The sequence below is a fragment of the Coregonus clupeaformis genome, chromosome 15 (genome assembly GCF_020615455.1).
Source record: "Coregonus clupeaformis isolate EN_2021a chromosome 15, ASM2061545v1, whole genome shotgun sequence".
NCBI classification, from domain to species: domain Eukaryota; kingdom Metazoa; phylum Chordata; class Actinopteri; order Salmoniformes; family Salmonidae; genus Coregonus; species Coregonus clupeaformis.
Window position 1 is genome coordinate 28,319,861 of NC_059206.1, and position 19,379 is coordinate 28,339,239.

Consider the following 19,379-nt stretch of genomic DNA (forward strand, 5'->3'; position numbering starts at 1 on the left):
ACCGTAAACTCTCCTTCCAGACTCACATTAATTATTTCCAATCCAAAGTTAAATCTAGAGTTGGCTTCCAATTTCGCAACAAAGCCTCCTTCACTCATGCTGCCAAACATGCCCTCGTAAAACGGACTATCCTACCGATCCTTGACTTCGGCGATGTCATTTACAAAATAGCCTCCAACACTCTACTCAGCAAATTGGATGTAGTCTATCACAGTGCCATCCGTTTTGTCACCAAAGCCCCATATACTACCCACCATTGTGACCTGTACGCTCTCGTTGGCTGGCCCTAACTACATATTCGTCGCCAATCCCACTGGCTCCAGGAAATCTATAAATCTCTGCTAGGCAAATCCGTGCCTTATCTTAGCTCATTGTTCACCATAGCAACACCCACCCGTAGTATGCGCTCCAGCAGGTATATCTCCTTTGGCCGCCATTCCTTCCAGTTCTCTGCTGCTAATGACTGGAACGAACTGTAAAAATCTCTGAAGCTGGAGACTCTTATCTCCCTCACTAACATTAAGCATCAGTTGTCAGAGCAGTGTACCGATCACTGCACCTGTACACAGCCCATCTGTAATTAGCCCACCCAACTACCTCATCCCCATATTGTTATTTATTTTGCTCATTTGCACCCCAGTATCTCTATTTGCACATCATCTTCTGCACATCTATCACTCCAGTGTTAATACTAAATTGTAATTATTTTGCTCTATGGCCTATTTATTGCCTTACCTCCATAACTTACTACATTTGCACACACTGTATATATATTTTCTATTGTGTTATTGACTGTATGTTTTGTTTACCCCATATGTAACTCTGTGTTGTTTTTGTTTTTATCGCACTGCTTTGCTTTATCTTGGCCAGGTCGCAGTTGTAAATGAGAACTTGTTCTCAACTGGCCTACCTGGCCATATAAAGGTGAGAAAAAAAGAGGAAAAAAAACATAACGAGAAAGCTTCAGCAATGTATTACATCATCCATGATAAGCTTATTCCATTAAATGCCAATGGAGCTCTACTGAAATACTCCAGTCTCAGTCTCTGTTTTGGGCCTGTAATGGGCTGTGTTTCACCTTGAAGAAAACCCTGATGGCAGGAACATGGCTGGCACACAGTTTATTTATTTAATATTTTCTTAACTCTATTTTTTGAACTGCATTGTTGTTTAAGGGCTTGTAAGTAAGCATTTCACGGTAAAGTCTACACCTCTTGTATTCGGCGCATGTGACAAATAACATTTTATTTTATTTTATTAAAGTTCAGCACTTGAACTGTTTTAGGATGTCAAAATAGGCTGAGGAGGAGGAAACACACAGGAAGAAAGATAACTCCAACCCTCTTCTGAATGGTCTAGGTTTTTTATCTAGATGTTCTATCCAGCTGGGAGAAGAGAACTGAGTGCCACCAAGAGCTACGGAAGGGTGGATACTGGACAGAGATCCTGTCGCTATCTATCCCACCAATTAAGTCGCCATAGGGCATAGCATGAGTCATATATTATTTGTCTGTGCAAAATGTCCCCTGGCATTTAGGCTACTATTCTTTACATTGCAATGCACATTGGTTGTGTAGGTCTGGTGACTTTTAAAGTTTGAAATGAAATTAAGGTTAGAAATTAACTTCATTAGTTGATGTTGAGAGTAGGCCTATAGTGAATTGACTTATATATCTGTAGATAGTCCAATGATGGCAGAGACAGTGAGACAAAATATATTTATAACTAACCCAAGATAGTTCATCCGTTTCATTTTCAATGTGAGCAAATTAAGCATAGTGGGTAGCACAAGCAAGGAGATAGGCAGAGCCTAGCATGAGCTAGCGAGATCCTATGGCGCGATCTAACATGTATTTGCATATTTCTGTTAGGGAACGCCTTCTATGTGAAATGCGCATGTGCAATAACTAAATTCGCCCTTGCACTCCTTGTAAACAACGACATTTTTTGAATGGTCAAATGGTCAAGTCTTCAAAACGTAGTATACTCTGTTCGTGACAGATTGTAGTTTTGAGACCAGAAAAATGTATTCAGATCGAGCTTTTCTTCGAGGAGAAAATCAGCAAAATGTCGGCCCAGTTCCATCTCGCTCCATACTCACTTGGATTCCTCTCCTCACCAATTGGTGGGGGGTGGAAATACCAACCGGATGCTTCAGATTTATACATCCGGTGAAACATCTGGCTTCTTGTTCTATCTATGGTGAGACTGTAGGCATGGTCCGTGCTATCGAGAATCCTTGGGACGTCCCTACCCCATTGAAGTTGACATTTAAAATAGTTAAGTTTACGGTTAGGTAAGGGTTATGGTTAGTGTAAGGTTTCGGGTAGGGACGTCCCAAGGATCAATAAAACTTAAATAAAATGTATTTATAAAGCTCTTTTTACATTAGCAGATGTCACAAAGTGCTTACACAGAAACCCAGCCTAAAACCCCAAGAGCAAGGAATACAGATGTAGGATCCCGGATAGCACTGACCCTGTAGGCATAGGCTACACAAGCATGTAAAAAACGTCATCATTTTCAACCAATGGGGACGCGCTACATACAGAAAATATATATACCCTTTCAATTACTCCGACGTTGCTACAGCAGAGTGGCGCAGCGGAAGCGTGCTGGGCCCATAACCCAGAGGTCGATGGATCGAAACCATCCTCTGCTAAAAGTTTATTTTGCCCTCTAAATTTCAAATACTTTATAGAATATACTCAGTAAACTATAAAAGTAATAGTTTGCAACTATTTGTCTTAATGTCAAATGTAATCCTAATAAATACAAACAGCTGCTGACTGTCACAGAATGCCTACCTAATCTACATTTCTTTTAAAAAAACAAGAATAGGCTAGTTTTGGAATAGAAATATACAGCGCAAAACTAAGACTACTAATTAAAAAGTGTATTGACAACAGATTATAAAGCACGTGCAAATTAATTATGACATACAACATTAATAAAATACTCTTGGAGATGTGAATAAATCTTGTCCGTAATCATACCAATTAATTGATGAACGTGGGTTCAGAACGTCCTCTTTCGCCGTTTAGACTTCTACAGCCAGAGAGAAGTCTAAATTAATTGCTTGCATTATAAAGGTGACTTAAAAAAAGCTGAATTGCTTCATCCACTCCAGTCAGTTCGCAGGATACATAGGCTACGCTTACTGAAAATAGGAAAAAAGGACATTAACCAATACTACTCCACTATAAAATAGAATATTGCACTGTTTTGTAAATTGCCATATGTTTAGCGCGTCTTCTGGAATGTTGTGAACCTGTCGTTGGATTACCGTTCATGAGAGTGCATGAGAGAACCCATTGGAGGAGAAGGTCAGAGGGGCGGGACCACTGGCTTTCTCATCCAATGGGTTTTGAGAAGGAGTCGAGAGTGGGCTCAAGGGTTGGTGGTGGAGAAGCGAAACAGAATCGATCGTTCTATATTGTAGGCAGTTTAGCAACAGCTGTGCTGGACTGTGGTCGACATGGATGATAGTTCTGATGGTATGGGTGGGGATGATTAAAGTCAAGGACCTGGATGGTCTGTGGTGAAAAGGAAAAGGAAAATAATGTCCCTGCCATAAGCGCTGCTAACAGCAGTGGCACTTCTAGTGTTGAGAGCGTGAAGAGGGTGAAGATAGTGAAAACCAAAGTAATGATGTGTCGGAGAGTGAAGTTGTAATCGTGTTTGATGCGACCACGGGGTCGCATCTACACCCTATTCGATTAACCAATGCCATTAAGAAAGAGATAGGTGAAGTCACATTAGCCTGGTTAATTGGTAATGGTAGACTGTTCATATTCAGTGCTGACCATGTTCAGCAAGCCGTGGCGATTTTAACATGTAATTCTTGGAGGGGCAAACAAATTATATATATTTTTAGATGCATTTATGCAGCAGCATACAATACATTTTTGGACTCACGTTGTTGTGGTGTGCTCACTTGAACAGGAAGGTGGTGTGGCGGTCCTTGTGGGCAAATTCTGTCATCAAAGTCTGGCATTATGGATTTATGTTGCTTTCAAGACAACTGGGAACTCGGAAAAAAAACAAGGTCGAATCATGACGTCAGTGAACTTCAGGTCGGCGCTCTAGAAAGAGGCCCGAGTTCCCAACTTGGAATTCCGAGTTGGATAACCGTTGAAAACATATTTTCCCAGTCTGAGCTTGTTTTTTTCAGAGTTCCCAGTTGTGTTGAACTCACTGAAGTCTGAGATTTCCCAGTTCTGAGTTTCCAGTTGTTTTGAATGCGGCAGAAGTCATGTTGGATTAACAGCATGGCCAACGTATTCAACCTTTTCTGGCCCATGGCATGTGAATGTTTATCCTTTTAAACTTGGAAAAGAGACCCTTAAACCCAGACTTGGACCACACACCCACTCCACTGAATAGCAGGCTAGTGATTGCTTTGCAACGCTTGCAGTTAGCCGCTGATCCCTTCCAAACCACTCATTGTTGAATTTGCGATTTCCAACTTGTTGTGTAATGTTTATGTCCAATGGCCGATGAGCACCGATACGTTTGATCTATAATTGCTCTTCATATGACAAGGATTGAAAAGAATTTGCCAGTAGATTGTCAACGTGATTCATGATGATGACTGCTTGTCTAGCTTGCTAGCTAAGATTTTGAAAGTATAATGCTGACATGATCAGTCCAATCAAAGCTACGATAGATATGCGATTTGACGTCATTTTATCTGTGGCCAATGACCTTGAGCCTTCTTGGATGGGCATTTCTAATGTAACTCTATAGCAGCACCCAATGGGCTTGAATTTTTGAGCTCTCCCCATAGATTTTGCGGTGACGTAGTGTCCCCATGAGTGACAGAACAATGAGCCAATCACGGCGCAACTAGAGAACATTACCAACCCCTACGCTCTGTGTTTTCCGCTGGCTGCCCCACCACCACAGAAAGCAGTGAGCTAGGCTGAAACACCTGCATTTTGGAACTGCCTAACTCAAGAAAGCAAAAAAGAGACCATGTTTGCATGCGGCTTTATTAACTCAATTATTATTATTTTTACATTGTTTGCAAACTGATATGTGACACGTATTAATGCCGAAATAACATGCAAAACAGGCAAAAATATAACATTTACAGTACCAGTCAAAAGTTTGGACACACCAACTAATTCCAGGGTTTTTCTTTATTTTTACTATTTTCTATATTGTAGAATAATAGTGAAGACATCAAAACTATGAAATAACACATATGGAATCATGTAGTAACCAAAAAAGTGTTAAACAAATCAAAATATATTTTATATTTGAGATTCTTCAAAGTAGCCACCCTTTGCCTTGATGACAGCTTTGCACACTCTTGTTATGTTTTTTTTTTTTCATCTTTCAGTGGAATGCCAGAAGCCTTATTGCTAACGGTCAGGAGTTTAAGAAATATGTAATTGATTTAGAGATCAAACCTGATATGATATGTGTTCAAGAAACGTGGCTTACACCACATCTTGATGTTATTATTCCTGGTTATTGTTCAATCAGATCTGATAGATCAATTGGACAGGGTGGTGGTTGAGGTAGTTCATAAGGGAAGGCCTTGTATATCGTAATATACCTGTCCAATCTGAATAGGAATGTGTGATGATGGAAATCTACAGTGCAGGTAGTAATATTAAGTTGCAACATTTTTACAACCATTGTCATCAACTATCTGTAGCGATGTTGATGAAATATCAGGAGGATTGGACTCTAGAGAGATACTGTGAGGCGACTTTAATGCACATAATAGTTAATGGGGAAACACACATACAGATGCTAATGGTATTATTGTGGAAGATATGATGGAAACGAGCATTAGTATGTCTTAATGATGGATGTGGTACAAGAGTTGATGTTTTTAGAGGGGTTACATCCTGCCTGGACCTCACACTGGCTTTTAACTCTATTACATCTATGAGTGAATGTAATGTAATGAATGATACTACTGTTGGAAGTGATCGTTTCCCGATTCCGTGTATCATGAACTGTGATTTTACTATTCCAGATAGGGTACCATTCAGAAAATGGTGCTTTCATAAAGCAGAATGGGAAAAGTTTGATGATTATTGCTTAAAGTCTATTAGAGAGTTGAATGTGCTGCCTCTGTGAACTCTCTGATTTTGAGTTCTGCAAATTTAAAACTGTTGAATTCGACTGGAATAAAACTAAACACATAATGTTATTTCACTCTAATAAGTTAACATTTTGTCCATCACACCAATTAAGTCACCATGGGCATAACATGAGTCATCTTCTTAGTCTGTACAAAATGCCCCCTTGCCTTTAGGCTAATATTGCAATGCACATTGATTGTGTAGGTCTGCTGACTTTTAAGATTTGAAATTAAATGTTTAGAAATGAACTTCATCAGTTCATGTTGTGAGTAGGCCTATAGCGAATTGGTTTATATACAGTATATAGTCCAATGATGGTCAGATAGTCAAATTATGCACAGTGGGCAGAACAAGCAAGGAGGTGGGCAGAGCCAAGCACGAGCTAGCGAGATCCTATTGGCGCGTTCTAGGGAATTCCTTCTCTGTGAAGTGCGCATGTGCAATAGCTAAATTTGCCCTTGCACACCTTGTAAACAAAACAAATTATTAAACTTGGCAAATGGTCAAGTCTACAAAACTTAGTGCACTCTATTCGTGACAGTTTGTAGTTTTGGGATCAGAAAAGTGTATTGAGATCGGGCTTTTCTTCGAGGAGAAAATCAGCAGAATGTCGGCCCAGTTCCATCTCCCTACATTTTCTCCCACTGCCGGCTACTGGGCTTCCTCTCCTCACCATATTTGGTGGGGAGTCGAAAGTCCAACCGGATCCTTCAGATTTATACATCTGGTGAAACATCTTCCTCCTTGCTCTATCTGTGGTTAGAATGTAGGCATAGGTTACAGTACACTACCATGAGAAAGAAATGTGAAAACATTTTCGAACGGTGGGAGCGCGCTACTTATAGAAAAGGTATAAATCATAGAAATGGCAAAAAGTCGCTATAGCAGAGTGGCGCAGCGGAAGCGTGCTGGGCCCATAACCCAGAGGTCGATGGATCGAAACCATCCTCTGCTAGGAAGTGTTTTGCCCCCTCAATTTAAAGAATGTACTCAGTAAACTATAACAGTAATCGTTTGCAACTATTTGTCTTCATCTGAAATATAATCCTAATAAATACAAACAGCTGCTGACTATCACAGAATGTCTACCCAATCTACATTTCCTTTAAAAAACAACAATAGCCTATTGGAATTTAAATACACAGCGCAGAACTAGGACAAACTAGTTGAAAAGTGTATTGACAACATAGAATATAAAACAAATTGGTTATCAAATACACAATTAATAAAATACTATTGGATAGGTTATGAATACATCTTGTCCGTAATCATACCAATTCATTGATGAACGCGGGTTCAGAACGTCCTCTTTCGCCGTCAGCAGATAGGCTGTAGAAGTCTAAATGAATTGCTTGCATTATATATAACGGTGACTTTAAAAAAGTTGAGTTGCTTCATCCACTCCAGTCAGTTCGCAGGATACATAGGCTACGCTTACTGATAATAGTAATAAAGGACATAAACCAATGTTACTCCACAAGAAAACAGAATATTGCACTATCCCTACACTTTGTTTTGTGAGTTAGCGTTAGGTTTAGTGCGTCTTTGGGAATGTTGTGAACTGTCGTTGGATTACCGTTCATGAGAGAGCGCAGTGGCCATTGGCCACTCCTCCGTCCGCCAGGCAGCTCAGTGTGTGTGCGTGACTGCCGTAGCTTCACCCAAGTGGGTGCTTCATTTTGGTAGTAGTGAAGTAGTAGCTAGCTAGCTACACCAGTGGCTATGGGGAGTGATTCATGCCAAAATTAAGCCTAGTGAAGCTACTGATATCTCTCACCAAGTCATCTAACATCTTCCTAGTGCCATAAGATACCGCCATGAATTAACATGGACTGTCAATGCAGACAAGTTTTTTTCTAAGGTGTCAAATTGCCTACCCCTTCACTTCACTTTCATGTCACGTGACACATACACATCATGTAGACATAGTATTTAGGTCTTGTACATGTGACACTGACATTTCAAGTGTCAGTTTGTGTGTAAGTTGATTATGAAAGATCTCTCCATGAATGCCTCTACTGACGTCTACCTGTACATTATTTTTAAAATATATTTTTAATTGCCAGAGTAATCTATAAAAAATATATTAGGCAAGTTGATTTGCAGCCAGCCACCATTACTGTGTAGATGAGGGCTTCTTTGTCGGAGGGAGACCTATTCAGAAATAAGAGGTAGCCTAGGTCTCTAGTGGCGCGTTCAAAACAACTGGATATTCAGAAAAAAAACTAGCTCCGACTTGGAATAATAGTTTTGAACGGTCATTCAACTCGGAATTCCAATTTGGAAACTCTGGCATCTTTCTCCAACTTTCCGACCTGAAAATCATTGATGTCATGATTTGACCTCGTTTTTTTCTCAGAGTTCCCAGTTTATCTGTTTAACAGACACAATCACGGTCACCATGCACTTCTTAGACTATCAATTTCTGTGGAAATGTCTTATTGTTAAAAGCAGGACTTGAATTGAGGTGGTATGTGAGGATATAGGCATATGGTCCAGATTATATAAAGCGATCTCAGCTATAACAATTATTAACTCAAAAATGATTTCTGCATAGTCTACTAGCCTATCGAAGGTCTTGCTCAGCCTCAACATGGGTTCATGGTAGGCCTATAGACTTATGAAAACATTCACCTTTATATGTAAAGCAAGTGTCATTATCCCACAGAAATTATGGTTGTTTTAAATGCTCTGTAATTTAGAATATTAGCGGTAGGCTATGCCTAGTATAGAAGCGGTATGGGTCTATTCATAGACCAAACAGTTGAACAGATAAATACATTTTATTTTCTCAACAGAATCGCATTGAATCAGGCTATTAATTTCAGAGCAGTTTCGTTATTACACAACCTATAGCCAAAACGGTACCTAAAACACCCCGGCCTATTTTGATCACAGATTATGACAAAGCCTGAACATTTCTGCTATATTTCTCATTGATTTAGCCCACTATTGATTACAGATTTGATACACATGAGGGCATATCATTAATCTGGATTTGACAAACAATAGCCTGACTAGGATCCTTTGACTTTTCCCCAAGTCTATACAGTGCCTTCGGAAAGTATTCACACTCCTTGACTTTTCTACATTTTGTTAGGTTAAAGCCTTATTTAAAAATGATATATATGTATATATTTTAATCAATCTACACACAATACCCCATAAGTCTGTTTCTGCTTTAGTCAACTTATCGGGCCAAAATAGTTTTTCAATCAACTTCTGCCTGAGCGTTATGTGCACTCAGGATCCAAACAATACTGAAATATCACATTTATATAAGTATTCAGACCCTTTACTCAGTATTTTGTTGAAGCACCTTTGGCAGTGATTACAGCCTTGAGTCTTCTTGGGTATGATGCTACAAGATTGGCACACCTGTATTTGGGGAGTTTCTCCCATTCTCTGCAGATCCTCTCAAGCTCTGTCAAGTTGGATGGGGAGCATTGCTGAACAGCTATTTTCAGGTCTCTCCAGATTTGTTTGATCGGGTTCACGTCCGGGCTCTGGCTGGGCCACTCAAGGACATTCAGAGACTTGTCCCGAAGCTACTCCTGCGTTGTCTTGGCTGTGTGCTTAAGGTTATTGTCCTGTTGGAAGGTGAACCTCTGCCCCAGTCTGAGGTCCTGAGCGCTCTGGAGCAGGTTTTCATCAAGGATCACTCTGTACTTTGCTCCGTTCATCTTTGCCTCTATCCTGACTAGTCTCCCAGTCCCTGCCGCTGAAAAACATCCCCACAGCATGATGCTGCCACCACCATGCTTCACCGTAGGGATGGTGCCAGGTTTCCTCCAGAAGTGAAGCTAGGTATTCAGGCCAAAGAGTTCAATCTTGGTTTCGTCAGACCAGAGAATCTTGTTTCTCATGGTCTGAGAGTCTTTAGGTGCTTTTTGGCAAACTCCAAGCGGGCTGTCATGTGCCTTTTACTGAGGAGTGGCTTCCATCTGGCCACTCTACCATAAAGGCCTGATTGGTGGAGTGCTGCAGAGATGGTTGTCCTTCTGGAAGGTTCTCCCATCTCCACAGAGGATCTCTAGAGCTCTGTCAGTGTGACCATAGGGTTCTTGGTCACCTCCCTGATCAAGGCCCTTCTCCCGTTTGCTCAGTTTGGCCGGGCAGCCAGCTCTAGGAAGAGTCTTGATGGTTCCAAACGTATTCCATTTAAGAATGATGGAGGCCACTGTGTTCTTGGATTGGGGACCTTCAATGCTGCAGAAACTTTTTGGTACCCTTTCCCAGATCTGTGCCTCGACACAATCCTGTCTCGAAGCTCTACGGACAATTCCTTCGACCTCATGGCTTGGTTTTTGCTCTGACATGCACTGTTAACTGTGGGACCTTATATAGACAGGTGTGTGCCTTTCCAAATCATGTCCAATCAGTTGAATTTACCACAGGTGGACTCCAATCAAGTTGTGGAAACATCTCAAGGATGATCAATGGAAACAGGATGCACCTGAGCTCAATTTCGAGTCTCAAAGCAAAGGGTCTGAATACTTATGTAAATAAGGTATTTCATTTTTTTTATTTATTTTTATATATTTGCAAAAATGTCTAAAAACCAGTTTTCACTTCGTCATTATGGGGTATTGTGTGTAGATTGCTGAGGATTGTTTTTTTATTTAATCCATTTTAGAATAAGTCTATAAAGTTACAAAATGTGGAAAAAGTCAAGGGGTCTGAATACATTCCGAAGGCACTGTATGTGTTCCCAAGTAGGCTAAATGTAGTCCTATTAATAAGGTGTGAATGTTTTTCTATTAATTTGCATAGGCGAACCGTTGTGATTAATTATATTTACTATCTTCTGCTTTTTATGAATAAACAGGCATCAGCAAAAATAAGAATTGGTTTCAATGCTCCGCATGGGCCCTTTGATTTTTAATTTGTTTTCCATAAATGACTACTGCTTTATAGTTGACCACGTTTTTAAGGTTACGCCTAGGCCTATTCCTTGTAAAGATTAGGCTATGTGTATTGAGTACCATACAAAAAATTCCAGCCAAGGAGGTGTGTGGCAAAGACCCACTAAATGCATGTTTCTGTCTCCCGACAAATCATGCACATTTATTGTGTCGTGTGAATTGTTTAGGCTACCCTTTGTTCATGTTGATAAATTCCCCGTTATGTACAGTTGAAGTCTGAAGTTTACATACACCTTAGCCAAATACATTTAAACTCAGTTTTTCACAATTCCTGACATTTAATCCTAGTAAAAATTCCCTGTCTTAGGTCAGTTAGGATCACCACTTTATTTTAAGAATGTGAAATGTCAGAATAATAGTAGAGAGAATGATTTATTTCAGCTTTTATTTATTTCATCACATTCCCAGTGTGTCAGAAGTTTACATACACTCAATTAGTATTTGGTAGCATTGTCTTTCAATTGTTTAACTTGGGTCAAATGTTTCGGGTAGCCTTCCACAAGCTTCCCACAATAAATTGGGTGAATTTTGGCCCATTCCTCCTGACAGAGCTAGTGTAACTGAGTCAGGTTTGTAGGCCTCCTTGCTCGCACACACTTTTTCAGTTCTGCCCACACATTTTCTATAGGATTGAGGTCAGGGCTTTGTGATGGCCATTCCAATACCTTGACTTTGTTGTCCTTAAGCCATTTTGACACAACTTTGGAAGTATGCTTGGGTTCATTGTCCATTTGGAAGACCCATTTGCGACAAAGCTTTAACTTCCTGACTGATGTCTTGAGATGTTGCTTCAATATATCCACCTAATTTTCCTTCCTCATGATGCCATCTATTTTGTGCACCAGTCCCTCCTGCAGCAAAGCACCCCCACAGCATGATTCTGCCACCCCCGTGCTTCACGGTTGGGATGGTGTTCTTCGGCTTGCAACCAACCCCTTTTTCCTCCAAACATAACGATGGTCATTATGGCCAAACAGTTCTATTTTTGTTTCATCAGACCAGAGGACATTTCTCCAAAAAGTACGATATTTGTCCCCATGTGCAGTTGCAAACCGTAGTCTGGGTTTTTTAATGGCGGTTTTGGAGCAGTGGCTTCTTCCTTGCGGAGCGGCCTTTCAGGTTATGTCGATATAGGACTTGTTTTACTGTGAATATAGATACTTTTGTACCCGTTTCCTCTAGCATCTTCACAAGGTCCTTTGCTGTTGTTCTGGGATTGATTTGCACTTTTCGCACCAAAGTACGTTCATCTCTAGGAGACAGAACGCGTCTCCTTCCTGAGCGGTATGACGGCTGCGTGGCCCCATGGTTTTTATACTTGCGTACTATTGTTTGTACAGATGAACGTTGTACCTTCAGGCGTTTGGAAATTGCTCCCAAGGATGAACCCGACTTGTGGAGGTCTTGGCTGATTTCTTTTCATTTTCCCATGATGTCAAGCAAAGAGGCACTGAGTTTGAAGGTAGGCCTTGAAATACATCCACAGGTACATCTCCAATTGATTCAAATGATGTCAATTAGCCTATCAGAAGCTTCTAAAGCCATGACATCATTTTCTGGAATTTCAAGTAGAAATAATTTGGTTTAAATTGTGAAAAACACTGCAAACCAAAGCGAATTAGATATTATATACCAGATTGTGGTTCCCCAGGTCTTGAAAATAACTGTGCCAGTGTTTGGTACAAATCCATGAAACAAACAAATATATATTTTGGATACTACTGCCCACATCTGTTTTTCAACAGTACAAAACAAAATCAACAGAAACATACATATTTCTTTTTAAGCTACATTCCTCTCATCATTGACATACATTTTCATCAACAATGACAAAAAGGAGACACGAGGGCACTCCACACTCATTTTAGATCCCATGGGGTCTTTATTTTCATATGCTGTCACCCACATCACTATCTCCTTTGCCATCTTCCATTTCAACATATACACAGAGGGACACATCACACTCATGTCTTTTCTTGGAACTCCATCCATACACACACACATACACACACACTACTGTAGCATCTTGTTTACATTTCTCACATTTTAGGCATCCAACTGAGGCCTTGAAAGGATCATGTTGTACTGAGATGGGCATATGGGTATGTACAGTCCTTTTCTGTGTGGCGGCAAATTAGTTGAACAGGAGAAGCGGATGTGGTTGCTTGTGGAGGGAGAGCGGTGGGGGTGTTGGGTTGAACAGCTGCAGTGAAGCTGATCAGTTGCTCTGGCTCATCACATCTTCTTGACTAAAATAAAGACAGATTTAGACATTAGTTTGACATTGCCATAGTTCAACAGCTGAAAATCCTTCATTAACATGATCCCAGAGACAGCAAGACATTCAGTATTTACTAGCCTACCCATCCCTATTTACAATTTCATTAATCAATGAAATACATTATACTATAGCATATTCAATGACGTTATTACTGTAGACTATAGGCTACTCCTGTATCTTGTACAATACCGTAATCATTGAATGAAGTAGCGTACCCATCCACATTTACATTTTCATTTATCAAATAAATAAACAATACCAGCACATACAGTTACATTATTGTAGAATAGGTTACTCCTGTATCCACACTATAATAGGATACTGTTATGATTTCATTGGCCTTGTCAAGCGGGATTTTAGGTCTTCAATCGAAGTTGTATGTTTTACCTCCTTTCCCTCCTTTCCCCATTTAATTCAGTGTGGGTGTGAATGTGTAGGCCTACTGACAGTGCAAAAATAAACCCACAGCTCCAGCACACAATGGCATGTAGGGGTAATGCATTACAATGTAAAATATATATATATCCTATAGCACCACGTGTGTATATTTTCATTTACAATTTAATTCATCCATGAAATAAATAATACTAGCACGTCAAATTACATTATTATTGTACACTAGCCTACTCCGCTATCGACACAGTAAATAATATTGCCTACGTGCCTTCGACAATACGTTATCAAGTCAGCAAAAAATAATTTGTTTCAAATAAACCAAACTTGCCTTATTTTACATTTTAGTAGACGCTCTTATCCAGAGCGACTTACAGTTAGTGAGTGCATACATTATTTTTCATACCCCCTGTGGGAATCAAACCCACAACCCTCATGCTCTACCAACTGAGGTACATCCCTGCCGGCCATTCCCTCCCCTACCCTAGGCCAATTGTGCGCTGCCCCATGGGTCTCCCGGTCGCGGCCGGCTACGACAGAGCCTGGATTCGAACCAGGATCTCTAGTGGCACAGCTAGCACTGCAGCCTTAGACCACTACGCCACTCGGGAGAACCGACTTATCAACACAGTAGGCCTAAATATTTCATAACATTATCACAACTTAAATATACTTACTCCTCAATCAGATCAAGGACATCTTGGTAATTATTTTAATTGTCTCTAAGGAAACTATCTGGGGCAGACACTTGAAAATCGCGTCTGCCGCTTGTTGTGTGGTGTACCATTTCTTTGCCATAGTTTTTCCTGTTAAAAAACAAACAAATGAATGTCTGTGTTGCCGACGATCTCTCAAATACCGTGCCCATCTCTCACTCTATGAACGGTCACCGCTATCAGGATTCCTTGGGACATCCCTACCCTGAACCCTGAACCCTAAACTCTAACCATAACCCTTACCTAACACTAAATTTATGTAGCGGGTGATGTTGGACGGAGTCAGACGCAGGAGAGGAAATCACGGAATAAATGGCTTAATCAATAAACAGAGGTACACAGCAATGCGTAATACACACCAGTGCGGACAAACAGCGCACTGGGGAAATAAAGGCACACGGGTGAATAACCCAGCGATACACAATAGAATCGAGCTCCACCGAGCTATAATCTCCTCTACAATAAACAAGACGAAACAAATGGAATGAAGATATGAGGAGCGGCAGTGGATAGAAGGCAGGTGACGTTGAACGCCAAAGCCTGCCCGAACAAGGAGAGTAGGCAGCTTGGGAGGAAGTCGTGACAACTTAACCCTTACCTTAACCATTTCATTTTACATTTCCACTTGATTGAGGTAAGGTAGGGACATCCAAGGATCCCAGATAGCACGGACCCTCTGGGAAATCCTATGAACTCGTCTATTAGACTGAAAGTCACGAACACAACTCCTATTGGTTGTCTGACATACTGGGAACTGACAACAACACAGTCTGTAAGTGGCTAACAATGTTTAGATCTGTATACAGCGAGATGCGATAACGTACCATCCCATGAGGTGTTGAGGGAAAGCCAGATTACCTATGGATTGGACCTAATCTTTTCTAGGCCATGATAACCGGAAATACACAAGTTGTAGGCGACACTATAGCTCGATGTGGCTACACCGGAATCTATGGTTGAGATTTAATTAATATAAATATGCACCTTATGATTTTTATTAACATGCAGGCGTCACACAGACTTTAGTAAGGCATTGGTATGATGACATGCTAGTTACACGGTCAATGGTAGGAAACAGCATCATTTTATTAATGTGCAGGCGTCACACAGAAGTTAGTAAAGCATTGGTATCACGTCATGTCAGTCAGACGTTTAATGGTAGGCGACAACCTGGCGCCGACAAAGATGGTGGCCTCACGACCTAGCTCTTAGGAAACGTTGTGGTATTTAGTTTTTTTGTGTATTATTCTTTACATTATTAGCTTAGAAAGGGTTTTGTATCATTACATACAGCCGGGAAAAACTATTGGATATCAGAGTGGCGGTAACTCACCAGCATTACGACCAGGAATATGACTTTCACGAAACAGAGCCTTTGTTTGATCTCCCAAGGGCAATTGAACTGATCCCAGCGGCTGACCCAAAACATCGTTGGCGGAGGAGAGGCACTCGGAGCGGCCTGCTGGTTCGATTTAGGAGGCGCGCACACCACCCACCGCTTCCAAGTATACTACTCGCTAATGTTCGGTCTTTGGATAACAAAGTCAACGAGCTCAGGGCAAGGATTTCTTTCCAGAGAGACATCAGGGCCTGTAACATACTTTGTTTCACGGAAACATGGCTCTCTGGGGATATTCTGTCGAAATCGGTCCAGCCAGACGGGTTCTCAGTTCATCGCGCAGACAGAAATAAATATCTCTCCAGGAAGCAGAAGGGCGGAGGTGTGTGTTTTATGATTAACGGCTCATGGTGTAATTGTAGTAACATACAGGAACTCAAGTCCTTTTGTTCACCCAACCTAGAATACCTCACAATCAAATGCTGACCGTATTATCCCCCAAGATAATTTTCTTCGGTTATAGTCACGGCCGTGTATATCCCCACTCAAGCCGATACCACGACGGCCCTCAAAGAACTTACATTTACATTTACATTTACGTCATTTAGCAGACACTCTTATCCAGAGCGACTTACAAATTGGTGCATTCACCTTATAGCCAGTGGGATAACCACTTTACAATATGTTTCCTTTATTTCTTTCTTTGGGGTGGGGTACGGGGTGTAGAAGGATTACTTTATCCTATCTCAGGTATTCCTTAAAGAGGTGGGGTTTCAAGTGTCTCCGGAAGGTGGTGAGTGACTCCGCTGTCCTGGTGTCGTGAGGGAGCTTGTTCCACCATTGGGGTGCCAGAGCAGCGAACAGTTTTGACTGGGCTGAGCGGGAACTATGCTTCCGCAGAGGTAGGGGGACCAGCAGGCCAGAGGTGGATGAACGCGATGCCCTCATTTGGGTGTAGGGACTGATCAGAGCCTGAAGGTACGGAGGTGCCGTTCCCCTCACAGCTCCGTAGGCAAGCACCATGGTCTTGTAGCAGATGCGAGCTTCAACTGGAAGCCAGAGGAGTGTGTGGAGGAGCGGGGTGATGTGAGAGAACTTGGGAAGGTTGAACACCAGATGGGCTGCGGCATTCTGGATGAGTTGTAGAGGTTTAATGGCACAGGCAGGGAGCCCAGCCAACAGCGAGTTGCAGTAATCCAGACGGGAGATGACAAGTGCCTGGATTAGGACCTGTGCCGCTTCCTGTGTAAGGCAGAGTCGTACTCTCCGAATGTTGTAGAGCCTTGATGTTAGCGGAGAGCGACAGGGTGTTGTCCAGGGTCACGCCAAGGCTCTTCGCACTCTGGGAGGAGGACACAACGGAGTTGTCAACCGTGATGGCGAGATCATGGAACGGGCAGTCCTTCCCCGGGAGGAAGAGCAGCTCCGTCTTGCCGAGGTTCAGCTTGAGGTGCTGATCCGTCATCCACACTGATATGTCTGCCAGACATGCAGAGATGCGATTCGCCACCTGGTTATCAGAAGGGGGAAAGGAGAAGATAAGTTGTGTGTCGTCTGCGTAGCAATGATAGGAGAGGCCATGTGAGGATATGACAGAGCCAAGTGACTTGGTGTATAACGAGAATAGGAGAGGGCCTAGAACTGAGCCCTGGGGGACACCAGTGGTGAGAGCACGTGGTGCGGAGACAGATTCTCGCCATGCCACTTGGTAGGAGCGACCGGTCAGGTAGGACGCAATCCAAGAGTGAGCCGCGCCGGAGATGCCCAACTCGGAGAGGGTGGAGAGGAGGACAAGAGCAGAGGAGAGAGAGTTAGCTTTAGCAGTGCGGAGAGCCTCCATGACACAGAGAAGAGCAGTCTCAGTTGAATGACCAGTCTTGAAACCTGACTGGTTTGGATCAAGAAGGTCATTCTGAGAGAGATAGCAAGAGAGTTGGCTAAAGACGGCACGCTCAAGAGTTTTGGAGAGAAAAGAACTTCACTGGACTTTATTCAAACTGGAAACCACATATCCTGAGGCTGCATTTATTGTAGGCGGGGATTTTAACAAAGCAAATTTGAGGACTAGGCTGCCGAAGTTCTATCAACATATCGACTGTTGTACTCGGGCTGCTAAAATCCTCGACCATTGTTATTCAAACTTCCGGGATGGTTATAAGGCCCTCCCCCGCCCTCCTTTCGGCAATCTGACCACGACTCCATTTTGCTCCTCCCTTCCCATAGGCATAAACTCAAACAGGAAGTACCCGTGCTAAGGACTATTCAATGCTGGTCTGACCAATCGGAATCTACGCTTCAAGATTGTTTTGATCACGCGGACTGGGATATGTTCCAGGTAGCTTGCGAAAATAATTTAGACGAATACACTGAAACGGTGACTGAGTTTATCAGGAAGTGTATAGGAGATGTTGTGCCCACTGTGACTATTAAAACCTACCCTAACCAGAAACCGTGCATAGATGGCAGCATTCGCTCAAGACTGAAAGCGCAAACCATCGCATTTAACCATGGCAAGGGGACTGGGAATATGGCAGAATACAAACAGTGTAGCTACTCACTCTACAAGGCAATTCAACTGGCAAAACATCAGTATAGAGACAAAGTGGAGTCGCAATTCAACGGCTCAGACACGAGACGTATGTGGCAGGGTCTACAGACAATCACGGACTACAAAAGGAAAACCAGCCATATCGCCGACACCAACGTCTCGCTTCCAGACAAGCTAAACACCTTCTTCGCCCGCTTTGAGGATAACACAGTGCCACCGCATTCAACAACATAGTACCCTCCAAGCTCATCATTAAGCTCGAGGCCCTGGGTCTGAACTTCCTGACGGGTCGCACCCAGGTGGTGAAGGTAGGAAACAACATTTCCACTTCGCTGATCCTCAACACTGGGGCCCCACAAGGGAGCGTGCTCAGCCCCCTCCTGTACTCCCTGTTCACCCATGACTGTGTGGCCAAGCACGCCTCCAACTCAATCATCAAGTTTGCAGACGACACAACAGTAGTAGGCTTGATTACCAACAATGACGAGACAGCCTACAGGGAGGAGGTGAGGGCTCTGGGAGTGTGGTGCCAGGAAAATAACCTCTCACTCAACGTCAACAAAACAAAGATGATCGTGGACTTCAGGAAACAGCAGAGGGTGCACCCCCATATCCACATCGACGGGACCGCAGTGGAGAAGGTGAAAAGCTTCAGGTTCCTTGGCGTACACATCACTGACAAACTGAAATGGTCCACCCACGGAGACAGTGTGGTGAAGAAGGCGCAACAGAGCCTCTTCAACCTCAGGAGGCTGAAGACATTTGGCTTGGCACCTAAAACCCTCACAAACTTTTACAGATGCACAATTGAGAGCATCCTGTCTGGCTGTATCACCGCCTGGTACGGCAACTGTACTGGCCGCAACCACAGGGCTCTCCAGAGGGTGGTGCGGTCTGCCGAACGCATTACCGGGGGCAAACTAGCCGCCCTCCAGGACACCTACAGCACCCGATGTCACAGGAAGGCCAAAAAGATCATCAAGGACATCAACCACCCGAGCCACTGCCTGTTCACCCCGCTATCATCCAGAAGGCAAGGTCAGTACAGGTGCATCAAAGCTTGGACCGAGATA